Source organism: Salminus brasiliensis, chromosome 4, assembly GCF_030463535.1.
Source record: "Salminus brasiliensis chromosome 4, fSalBra1.hap2, whole genome shotgun sequence".
Classification (NCBI taxonomy): domain Eukaryota; kingdom Metazoa; phylum Chordata; class Actinopteri; order Characiformes; family Bryconidae; genus Salminus; species Salminus brasiliensis.
In genome coordinates this window covers 4,330,641-4,343,890 of record NC_132881.1, presented here as the reverse complement: position 1 = coordinate 4,343,890, position 13,250 = coordinate 4,330,641, and the positions used below count along the sequence as shown (strand labels likewise).

General features: G+C 42.3%; 1 protein-coding gene across 3 annotated transcripts in view; it reads left to right on the top strand.

Moving 5' to 3' along the window:
* Positions 1-13,250, top strand: part of atrnl1a (attractin-like 1a) — a 286,426-nt gene that overhangs the window by 92,295 nt on the left and 180,881 nt on the right. The window lies entirely within an intron of this gene.

The following is a 13,250-nucleotide window of genomic DNA, read 5'->3' as shown; positions in this document are numbered from 1 at the left end:
CATCACTCTCTGCTGGGCTGATGCACATTTTCTCCTCGTTCTGGATGACGTTAAATCACTCTTAATCATTTTCTTATTTCCTGAAGTTAACTGCCCCGCCTCTGAAAGCAGCAGCAGCAGAGAACACGGCACGTTTTTGATAAATGGGAGCATCTACATAACAATATACTTCTCTATCCTTCTCTATCTCTCTCTCTCTTTCTCTCTCTGCCTATCCTCCTCACCCCCACCTCTTTGTTTAACACCTCGGTAAGGGGGTTTAATATATTATGTGGCAGTGTAGTTGCATGTGTGTGTTTAACACTCCGATTGCAGTGACTGGTGATTCTGCCGTGTCATTTGTCAGCGTTAGAGGAGATTTACCTCCACTCGCACCATAATGCTTTAAAAGCCACTGATCTGTGAGAGGGAGGTGGAGAATGGCCGAGTAGGTGGGGGGGAAGATCTCTCTGATCTGTGACTCAGTGTGTGTGTGTGTGTGTGTGTGTGTGTGTGTGTGTGTGTGTGTGTGAGAGAGAGAGAGAGGGAGAGTGAAGTGTCTGAGGGATGGCCCATCAAAGAGAGATCAGGGTAAAATATGACGCTCAGCTGGCTGCCCTTGAAAACCGGGAGACAGAAGGAAAATGGGGTTTAGGGAAGATAGAGGACGGCCGTCCTCTTGAAGGACCTCTTCTATTTGAAAGAGAACAAGAGACTGATTTTACACTGACCATGTCCGACAAGTCTATGTGTCTTGTGTGTGTGGGTGTATGTGTGTGTGTGTGTGTGTGTGTGTGTGTGTCAGACTGGACCTCTAAACTCCTCATTTTAGGTCACCTTGGATAGCCAGAGTTACACACATGCAGGTTTGTTTTTATACAGCGTCAGGACGAGGGGTCATGCAGTCATGTGACAAAATCAGGACACCCTGTATTTACATATTTAGAAACGGTTGGCCGTTTGATCTCTTTTGAACAATATTGAGAGATGCAGGTAATATAACTAAACACATACAACTCAAGCGATGTCTTTAACCCTTAATCACATACCTGGTAAGTGGCTGGTCCTTTGTTAGTTTGGTCTACATTTACATTCATGGTATTTAAATGATGCTCTTATCCAGGGCGACCTACAAGGTTACTCTTATTACTGAGGTGGGCCAATGTAGTGTTAGGAGTCTTATTGGTGTAGCGCAGCACCCAGTCACCCAGACCTGGAATCCAACCCCAGTCTCCCACATGGTGCGGTAGCTCACTGGCAGGTAGTGGTGTTATCTGTTGAGCCACATTGACCACACCCACCAGTGGGATTGGAATATTCCTGCATCAGCTTTAGTTCCTCTGGTTCATCTCACCTGCTTCCCCTAGAACTCACTCTGACAGCTTAACACAAAAGGGTTATTAAAAGATATTTAGTGCCCCCCCCCCCCCCGCCCCACACACAAATGTATTACTACTACAAATGTGTAAAATTAGAATCAGCTGCAGAGGATTAGAACATGGTTAGAGGATTTTTGGAGAAGCCTGTCTTATTTAAACATCAGACATTTAGCTTAGTTTGCTCCTGATTGTTGAAGTGAGTAGTGAAGATGACCATGGCCAGATCCAAAGAGCTCTCAGAAAGCCTTCAGAAAGTGGGTCCTATTATTTTTCAGAAAATTGCTAATAATAATAATAATAATAATAAAGGTTTTTAGTTTTAGGCATTAAGTCATATGACCTCCAACTCTCAATAATTCTTTAATAAAGATCAAATGTCTGTATTTAAATAACAGACGAAGGTTTTTTTTATGGGTGTCCTATTTATTTACTTATTTATTTATTTAATATATGCCCCATCCGTAAGCACCTCTATTTAATAAGAATGTTCTAAACCTAACTAAAGCTAAAAGGGCAGTGATTTTGTCCTCAAACATCACAATGTCAGGGCCTAATAAGCTAATTCGTCTCTGCTTGTCCTACAAAGTCAGAACAATTTTTTTTGTCCTGCAATGGTACAGAAACAAAGACACTTGCGCACACAATGCCTTTCCCCTGCGATGCACTGTTTTAGTACATGCTCGAAGCTGAAACACCTAACAGCTGTGCAGCGGGCCCACCTGTCAATTCCCGAGCTTTGAGCAAGACTCGAGCTGGCAGCTTTGTGCTCCCCTGGTCCGCTGACATTTCTCTGGGTGAGGAGACAGAATGAACGTGTGAGGACAGGGTAAGTAGGTTACAGTAGGCTTACAGTAAGTCGGGGTTACATTGTGAAGGTTACGTGCGTCGTTCCCCAGATGAATGGTCATTTATAGGAGCATTTGCACGAGCCCATGATGATGTGCCTTGGTAAAATAATGCACATTTAGATCTTTTTTTACCCATATTACTCATATTCTTCAAAATTGTGAACTGATTTCACAGAGTTGGGGCGGAATCGCAGGGCCTAAACCATACTGCAAATGCATGGTCCTTGGTTGGTTAAAAACACCAGGGACAAAAGTATATGGACACCTGAATGTCACGTCCTGTGAAATGTGCTTGTTTAACATCTCTTTCTGAAACTATGAGCATTAATATGGACTTGGTCCACCCCTTCAACAGTCTAACAAGCTTTTCTCTGTGGATTTGTAAACACGGCTGTCAATAATCACATTTATTCAGCCCCATGAGCCTCTATGTAGTCAAGCACTGATGCTGATGTTCCAATTAATCTCAAAGTTGTTGGATGGCGTCGTTGGCGGTTTTCTGTGCAGACCAGTCAGGTTCTTCCAAAGTTCTTAGAAGCACACAGTTTTCCAGTATGGCATTAGGAGCATCATATAGCACTGGAACTAAGGGACTGAGCACAGACCACAGTTTTGTTCTCCGGGCATCCACCAAACACTGATTCGCCAAGTTTCTTCTGCGCTAGATTCCAATAGTGCAGAGTTTTACACCACTCCAGTCAATGCTTGGCATTGAGAATAGTGATCTTAGGCTTTGGTGCTGCTGCTCAGCCATGGAGACCCAGTCCTGATATGTGACTGGTGATTTTTATGCACTTTACAGTTGTCTGGGGCAGCTTTAGCAGAGCAGAAATGTAACAAGGGAACAACTGGCTTTCATTAAGAGGGCCACATTAAGAGCCCCTGTGCTGTTTGGTGCAATCCATTCTACTGCCACTGTTTATCTATACATTTTGCATGGCTATATGCTGGACTTCATGCATTTGTTAGCAATTAAAAACCTGAACCCATTCATTAGTCAAGGTGTCCACAGACTTTGGTGATGTAGTGCACAATTTTTGACATCAGGTCTTTTATCAGGTACACCCTCAATATATGACCAGCTGTTAAATGGAAATGTAAATTATTCCACCAATACTGGCCTGTGGTCAGAGACTGACTGATAAGGAAGGGCTGAATGTTGACTAACACAAACAGGACTGTAGTGTCTGTACCCCTGCAGGGTGCATTAAAAAGGCAGATGTGTTGGATAAACTGCCCACTGAGGTGTTTCTGATAAAACAGCCAATAAGAATAGATAAACTGGTGAATCCGTGTAGATTAAGGATGTGAAAGAGGGGTGGGGGAGAGAGCTTGAGGGAGTGATTTAGGATTGTTAGAAGGAAATGCTGTGACATTAGTGCAGGAGAGAATTACACCCTCCTGTTTGCTTCTCTCTCTCTCTCTCGTTTTCTCTCTTCTAGTCACCCTGCTGCGAAGGCTGCTCTGCACAGTGCAATTAAAATGTTTATTGCTTTGAATGTAGCGTGCTGTTAGGCTGGAAAATTCTATTATGCTGCCATGGAGAGTGGCTGTTATTATTGGTGTTTGGTGGTGGTGTGTCTGTTGCTACTGTCTAGAAAGTGTCAGAAGGGTGGTGTGTGTGTGTGTGTGTGTGTGAGTGAGAGGGAGTCACTGAGGGCACGTTTCTATGTGTGTATGTATACTTTGTTGGGCATCAAGTCGAGTCTCTGCCTCTTCAGTTTCTGGGGCATGAGTCAGATTCAAGTCTTTTAGGATTCAAGTCAGAGTTGAGTCTTGACTCCCTCGGGTGTGAGCCCAGTTCAGGTCTCTCGTCTCTGTGGTTTGATTCACCGAGTCGAGTGTTGAGTCACTGTTGCGTGAGTTCAAGCCCAGGTTTGAGTCTAGGGGTTTCAAGTCTGAATTAAATCTCTGAGATATGAGTCGGAATCGAGTCTTGGGTATCTGGGTTTCGAGGCAGAGTTGAATCTCGAGTCCCTGGGGCATGAGTTCACGTCGAATCTCGAGTCTGTTCGTCATATCCCAGAGACAGACGGTCTCGAGACTCGACTTGAACTCATGCCCAGACTCGAGATTCAACTCTGCCTCGAAACCCAGATATCCAAGACTTGATTCAGACTTATATCCCAGAGATATGAGTCTGAATCAAGTCTTGAGGCTCTGAGGTTCTAGACTTTTGGGGAAAACTCTTTATTAGCTGCAGGCATTGCATTGTACAGACGTGAGCCCCAACCGAAAACCTCTTTTTAGGGTTTAGTCTGAGTTGAGTAATGAGGCAGTTCATTGGGAGTCCAAATTGAATCACAGGTCATTTAAGAGTAAGTTTGAATCACAAGACAGCCATGAGTCATGAATCAGTTAAGGGAGAGACAGATTTGATTCATGAGTCAGTTCAGGGCAAGTCGGAGTTGAATTGTGAGTCAGTTAAGAGTGAGTGTGATTGGAGTCATGAGTCAGTTAAAGGTGATTCTGAGTTGAGTCATGAGTCAATTAATCCTGAGTCTCTTAAGGGTGAGTTCAGGTCGAGTAGCACGTCAGCTAAGGACGAGTCTAAGTACAGTCTGCATGTGACTGGAGCCCGAATCGCTCGAGTCCTCAGCTCTGGGTGATATGGATGCCCCAAACCCGTTTTTTAGGGTTAGAAGCACACAGCTCTTCATGTTACTCTAATGAGAAGTGTGAGGAATCAGCTGAGTCTATCAGAGAAGGGTCAGGCTGCTATGGAGCAGACACAACCTCATATGACCTCTGGTCAGGATCTCATGCCTGTGGAAGGTGGGGGAGAAGGGCGTATGTGTGTGTGATGTTCTTTTCATGTTGAATTTTGTGTGAACTGTTGTACCTCTGGTGGTGTTGTGTGTGCATGTATGTGTGTGTATTGAGCACTGCAGCCATAGTCTTCCCAGCAGCCTCAATGCTGGTATTTCAGTTGTACTGGCCCTACAGCGGTGCTATTCCTAGAGTCTGACTGGTCATCACCCACACACAAACACACACACACACAAAATACCCTGAGTTTCTCTCTCTTACCATCTGACCTGAATAAGTCATCTAGCGCTCCGGGTACAAAACACATACCTGCCCGTTCAGATCTGCCATAATAACCAAGGATGGACCAAAAGCCGTTAGTTGGAGTAAAAGCTGTTCTTCCCCTCAACTGAAACTGCCAGTATTTGGATACTGTGAGATACTGCTTTTTCATTTCCAAGAACAGAGACTTTCTGAGGGGGTCGCTAAAAGAGGAACTGAGGTCTTTGTACATTGAAGGCACTTGTATGTTTTCTATATAACAAGCCTGGAGTTAAACACATCTGTCCTGTTAAAAACACAATATCCCCTTTACATCAATACTGTGAAGGCCAGATCCGACTGTATAATGAGTGTGTAGAAATTCTTTTGGTTTAACTATATATATATATATATATATATATATATATATATATATATATATATATATATATATATATATATATATATATATATATATACACACACATACATACACACTCGATTTGTGGTTATATTATTATTATTATTATTATTATTATTATTATACACTCCTTAAAATAAAAGTGCTACAAATGGTTCTTTAATTCCTTAATTTAAGGCTGTTTAGGGGGTTAAGTAATACCATAGAAAAAACACTTTAGGTTCCATAAAGAACCATGTTAGAAATAGATGTTTGAGTCTGAAGAATTGGTAAGGATCCTAATCTTTACCTCAACCTAAAACCTAATCCTAACCCTCATCCTAGCCATGGCTCTAACCCTAACCTCAACCCAAAACCTAACCTTAACCCTGGCTCTAATTCTCACCTTAACCTCAACCATCTACAGATCTCAGGGTTTATATGGGTGCTTGAAATCCATACATTTAGTTGAATTTTAATGTTGTATTTCATGGCTGAAAAAAGTGCTGCATTTTTGTATAAAGTGCTCAAAAATAAAATCAGATTATAACTGTAAGTAAATGTAAGTTCTCTACTGATTAGTTCGCTTATTAGATGGAGAAATAGTCACCGAGCCTAAAATGAAAACAGCTCTGCCCAGGCCCTGTTGCTCCTCTGTATGTGTGTGTGAGTGAGTGATTGATTGGATTTCCGGCTCTTTTTAGTGAGCTAAGATCATTTGGCGCAGGTATGGGCGCAGGTATGGGCGCAGGTATGGGCGCAGGTATGGGCTCAGGTAAACCCTAAACAGACGCAGTGCATGTGGTCCTCATGCATATACTGAATGGCCTATTCTCCAAAAACCCAAGGCATCGAAGAGTATGAGAACCTGAATTTAGCACAAAAAAGGTGCTTTGTTCACTGAGCAAAGTTTCCAGAGCATACCAGAGCAGCATTTGCGCAATGCATAATCACCTAAAGAGAAAACACACAGGCGCTATTCTAGAGGATTCACCAGAGCGCCAGAATATCTGTAGTGCTTAACGGAGACGACCCTGGCGACAGCGTACTTTGACACTCTTTCGTTCGCAGTTGTGTCACTTTGGCCTCGCGTCCTGAGCCTTTTTTAATCATTGGTGGGGAAGCTTTGTTAATCTGTAGTTTTTGTAGCTGCTAAATGCACTCGCTGTTAAATCAATATACATACGCCTGCCTGCTTTCAGCGAATTTCTAGTGAATACCTGACTAAGAGAAAGGGTGAATGCTAGAATCTGGGCTTTTGCAAAGATTGGCGGTGCCAGTGTGTGTGTTTTTGCATTTTTTGGCTTAAATGGATATAAACCATGTGTAATTACTCTTAAGTAATTACTTTTAAGCATGTTTCTTTGTGTAGGAAGCAGCAAATATACAACAGATCATATACACTTTGATAAAGGGTATAAATGCCCCACGACACTGCTGGCTGTTCTGCTGAAGGTCTTGTTTAAACATATGTGGTTTAATTTGTAAACCTTTATTTACAGTTTTGTCAAAATAAAATAATGTTAAATTCTTAAGGAGGAAAAATAATTAGTTATATTATACGAATAATCAACAAAGTAACCTTTAGATTAATGAATAAAATAAGAATAAATTAGTCTTTAGTGTCAGCCCTACTACTGTTATTCCACTTTACCATAATACAATCTGTGAGCTTCTGGTTTGCTACACTTTAACCTTGTACACAGTACAGTTTCAAGCAATCAAGTGCAAACAAGTGCAAATGTGAAAGTTAGTCTTATTAGTTAATTAGTCTCTCTACATTATTAATAAGTGCTTATCTACACGGCTGTCTAACTTCAGATATGCTGTAAAATTATATGGAAATCAAGTGCAGCTACTGTACTTGAGACACGGCGGCTACGGCAGTGACCTTCAATATACACATAAGCCTTCCACCGCCTGAAACAACCGTCATTTCCTCCGTCTAGACGCCTCTTGTTTCTATCAGCGAGGGCAGGTTTCACCACAGGCCGAGTAGAAACGAACAAGCCGTAGAGAACACTCCATAAAGGTACTCAGAGGGCCTTTCCACCGAGCGTGACCTTCACACGCACTCCAATCACCTTAAACTCGATAGAAGCTTGTTGAACACAAACCAAAACTGGCAAAACATGATTAGATGCCAGAGCCGCTTTGCTGGACTTGAGGTAGTGCGGAACCGACAGCCACTGATGTGGAGGCGGGAGAGAACGGGAATCGGAGGAACAGTGTAAAGCAGACAGGTGCAGGCTGTGCCCTTGGTGTCCGTCATCTAAACACACTGTTAAAGAGATTATGAATGCAGAACCGTGAGAGAGAGAGAGAGAGAGAGAGAGAGAGAGAGAGAGAGAGAGAGAGAGAGAGAGAGTTTAACAGAGCTGTTTTTCTGCCACGTCTCAGGCTGCTGAAAACCCAGCTGTAAGTGTCGCTGCTATGAAAGCCACTTCCTCTAAAATGTTGGAGAGGGGAAGCTTCACAGTGATGCTGAATATCAGGGTTCACACTCTTTTTTTAGGAATACATTTTCCAGGACTTGCATATATAACATATCTGTAGCCAAATTGTGAGTAAATGATGTGCAGCAAGACTCAGTATTGACTGGTGCTTGCTAGCAAGGAAAGGCCTAAATCCTAACAAACCCTAATTGCTAACATAGTTAAATAATTGACAGTCAACAAGAAAGTAGTGCCAATGTGTGATAGCCCCTAAAAGCAGAAAGGCTGTTACACACTAAGGTGTTACCAGCCTGTACGAACTGGTGGAGCTATTCTTCCATATGTGTTTTAAACAATTTACCCTGGTATCCATTTATAACATCTAACACTACCGGTCTATCAGTCAACATGAGAGTGCAGCGTTACAGATTTCAGGTAGCTAAAATGTGGAATCTCAGAAGCTCAGTAACTTTTCCAGGATATCACAGATATTTCCAACTTCCAGAAGTTTCCACAACTTCTAAATCCGGCCAGAGCTTTGGGCGTTGGATGAGAGTTGAATTGCGCTTCTGCTGGAGGCTACTTGGAAGTCCTTCCAACACCGCAAAACCTCGGGCAGTGAGTGAGTCGGTGAAGATGCAGTTGGAAATGATGTGCTGAGAATGGATCGTTAAAACTTCCAGTTATGTCAGAGTGTAGGGCGAGTTTGTCGCAGGGTGTCTACGCAAAAAGATAATCAGGTACTTCAGCGGGTGCATTTGATAAGTAGTGCTTAGAGGTTAATGATATGCCCATTGTTGGTGGCAGCGGGGTATTTTTCAGGGTAGTTAGGTATGGGCACGAGGGGCTGTGTAAGGGAGAACGAGTGCAGGGTTTAAATATTGGTAAATGGGGCGATGCACAAGGTTGGAAGATCTTTGCAGACATGGCTAGTAAACTACATGGTCCACATTGCATTGTGGTGCCTACACTGAGGCTGGATATCGAGGCGCCTACACTGAGGCTGGATATCGAGGCGCCTACACTGAGGCTGGATATCGTGGCGCCTACACTGAGGCTGGATATCGTGGCGCCTACACTGAGGCTGGATATCGTGGCGCCTACACTGAGGCTGGATATCGTGGCGCCTACACTGAGGCTGGATATCGTGGCGACTACACTGAGGCTGGATATCGTGGCGACTACACTGAGGCTGGATATCGTGGCGACTACACTGAGGCTGGATATCGTGGTGACTACACTGAGGCTGGATATCGTGGTGACTACACTGAGGCTGGATATCGTGGTGACTACACTGAGGCTGGATATTGTGGTGACTACACTGAGGCTGGATATTGTGGTGACTACACTGAGGCTGGATATTGTGGTATACTTGAAGCTAATGAATAGTTTACTTTATTGAGCTAACAGTCCCATTTGAAGTGGAGATAGACTGTTAAAATATGCAGATCTGGTGGCTGAGGTGCGGGAGCGTGGGTGGCAGGCATATATTGGACCAGTAGATGAAGGTGTTGGGGGGGTTTGTAGTGAAGTCTGTCACGTCAGTGGTGGTTGATTTCGAATTCTGAGAGCAGCCATGAAGGATCTCTGGATGTAGCTGAGAGATCTAGTCTGTGGTTGTGGATGAGAAAGGCTGAGGTAGGGTGGGGAAGGGTAGTGTGGGACTGAAGAGATATAGGCTGCGGTGTGCATGTTCTGAATGTTGCAGCCTTATCGAAGTAACCAGGCGAAATCCTGGGAAGTGAGCTTGGGTCTGGGATGCCAGGCTTTACTACTGAGCTTTCCAGAGGTGTCGTGGGCTCAATTCAGAGAAGCACTGACGAAGGAAGGTGTCAACCTGATGACCCCTGTGTAGAGCTTGCCATGTAATGGGTGTAGGGAATGGGCTGGGCCCTGTGTGTAACCTCAAGTATTAGGTGCAGGATTTGTTCATCTTATCCTGTAGTGTTTTACCAGGTATTCTAGCTATTCCAAGTTGGACAGTTGAAACCAGAAGTTACATACACTATATAAAAGGAAAAGAAAATCTATTATTTAAAGTAAAGCTTGATGGGATTGTCCCGTTTGGCTTTGCACCATTTGTTTGCATTTGTTGAGAATGTACATTCAGTATTCTGTAACTGTAGATTCCAGTGCTGATAAATTATCTGCAGATGAAGTGCTCAGATGAATCCCCTGAGATTTCTTTGACACTGTAAATGTGAATTCAGCACAGTGGACTTTACTGGATGGTTGCGGTGTTCCAGCTCACAACTCTGATGTCCCTCTTGCAATCCCTCTGAGAGCGAGTCTGCTGGATTAATAACAGCTACACTGCTCTCTCTCCAGACTCTCTGCTGGGTGCAAAAGCAGGAATAAAGTGTCAATTAGTCTGCTAATGAGCTAGGAGGGCATGACCTGTCTGAGAAGAGAGCACACAGGGTTCAGCTCATCAGAGAGAGAGACTTTTCTGCCGGGCTGTAAAGGGTTTTTGCTTTGACTGAAGTATAAAAGGATGTGAGCAAGAATGGAAGTGCTGGTTTGTGCAGTTTATTAATAGTGCATGACTAAACATCTAATATTAGATTAACCACAAAACATTAGTATAGAAAGGAGTGAGTTTATGTATGTCTGTGAGCACGCTCAACAATTTACAGACCTCTCCTTGAGGAAGCTCACTATTATTTGTAGCTATGACGGTACCACCTGGTTGGTTAATCAGTGCATCGTCACGTCAGATCAGGTGCTGCTGATGGATTGGACCTATAACCTAAATCCATGCTAATTCAGAAGCAAATCTGTATATTCAAAATGGCTCAGGTGAGGTCATTAATTTATATTTACTTTTTACTCTATTAATGTTAGTTTTTAGAATTTATGCTAATGCTATATGGTGCTTATTTTTATTTTTTTAACAATTTTTTATTTTTTACATTTTTTAACAGTTTTTCAGTTTACTTGGGTCCCTAAGATATGAGTACACAGAGTGTGTGTGTGTGTGTGTATATATATATATATATATATATATATATATATATATATATATATATATATATATATATATATATATATATATATATATGTATATAGTGTAAATTATTTATCTACGTTTTTGTAACTGAGTGTCTTGCTATCCCTTTCTGCTGTGACACTGAGAATTTCCCCACTGTGGGACTAATAAAGGATTATCTTATCTTATCTTATTATCTTATATGATTTAACCTTTGACCTTTAGAACTCTGAGTTGTTATATAATGTATATCTATAATGTGATCTGTAATTAAATAACTAAGTAGAAGAAGGAAGTTAGTAAAGGACTGTTTTTCTATAGATTAACCTATCAACTGTTTTATCGATTAGTTGATTAATCTAAAGGATTCGGTGAGTATTTCAGTTGAAAGGGTGTTACTAGTTGGTCTCTATGGTATTCTGAGTGGTTGCCTGGTTGGTGATAAGTTACCGGTATGGAATTTTGTAATTGGTGGTGATTATGGAAAATTGGTGGTGAGTGGTTGCTAATGGCTGTTTGTAGGAGTAAGTTGCTGTGGTGTTTTAAGTGGTTCCTATGGTGTTGCTATGTGGTAGCTGACTCTAACACTAGGGAGTCTAGGGTCTTCCAGGTGGTTGCTATGGTGCCACTGAGGGGCTGCTGTAGCATTTCATTGTTAGGTCTTTGTAACGATAGGGCTCAGGGTATTTGGGGGACTGCATTTGTTTTTAGCATGTATTTAGCTTGTAGTACTGTGTGAGTACTGTGTAATTATGTATTTCTATGTAATTACATTTATAATATCCATTACAAATAACGGCAAATGAAAGAACTTTTGCCAGCACTTTTACCAAGACTTCTAAAAGGTTAATATACAATAAAGGGACTCTACTGATGCCCGTGTTCACTCTCTCTCTCTCTCTCACACACACACACACACACACACACACACACACACACACACACACACACACACACACACACACATAAACTCACTCCGAGTTTCTGCTCTGTTGATGCATCCTCTCTAGTTCCCCTGCATTCTTGTTTCTTTTTCATGAAATCTGGCTCTGTATGCGAGTATCTGATGTGTTGTGTCTCTTAAGTGCAGGCGTTGGATTCAGTCGGCTGAGAAATTGTAGTCTCCACGGGGGCCTGCACAGCGAAGGAGAAATCAGATTTATATCAAAAGCCAGGCTCTGGGAGAGAGGCTGTTCACTTTGTCAGCACAAGGGCCATCTATGTGCCTTCATTCTTCCTTTCTCTTCTCTCGCTGTCTCTAACAGGCTCTGCCTAATCACACAGTGGAAAAAAAAGACAATATTTTGCACTCAATTTAGAAGGCGGTGTAGCCGTAAAGGAAAGCCAGAGACTGACACTTCAGGAAAATGCATTTTCTTTTCAGAATCAGGGGTGGAAGAAGTGCAGAGATACTATATTCAAGTGTAAGAATGGGTACCTTTAAGTCTGGGATTTTCACTTAAGTGAAAATTCAAGTATGGAGGTCATCAGTTCAAAAAGCTGCATAGCAATGCAAGTGATTGGGAGGTGTGGCCACTTTGCCAAGGTCTGCGAGAAGACCAAAACGGTAATCCTCAGCTGAAAGTGAATCAGTTCTGATGGTCACCCCAGGACACAGGCCTACCATGAGCTGGAATCTGATGGAACACCAGTATCATTGTTTACAGTCACGCAAGTTTTACCATAGGTCACCAAAGAGCAATGGGAGGCTGCTGTTCAACAATTTCAACAATTGACACCTTTAATCTTGACTGACGTGTGCAGCTGAACCGCACGGATAAAAAAAAGACAGCCTTTGGAGGTTGTTTTGAAGTGTTGTAGTCAGATAAGGCAGAAATGTTAGGAGGAGTAAAGCTGAGGCATTCAACCTCATGGACACTGTACCAGCTGTTAAGCATGGTGGTGGTAGTATCAAGCTTTAGGGTCAGGGTGCAACTTACTAAAGGACATTAGGACAATCTGTGCTGGAGATCATATTAGAATTGAGTCTAACCTCAATAGCTGTTTGATCAAAAACGACTCATTCTCTTGAGATGACAAAAAATCCTGGTATTTGAGATGTTTTTGAATGCCTAAATATATATATTTTTATAATCATGTTTATTTAGTTTCAGTAGCATATAAATCTCTTCCAAAATAATACTTAAATACAGTATTGAGGTACGATTACAGGTGTTCTCAGCCCCCGTAAAAAGGTACAACCTGTCCATT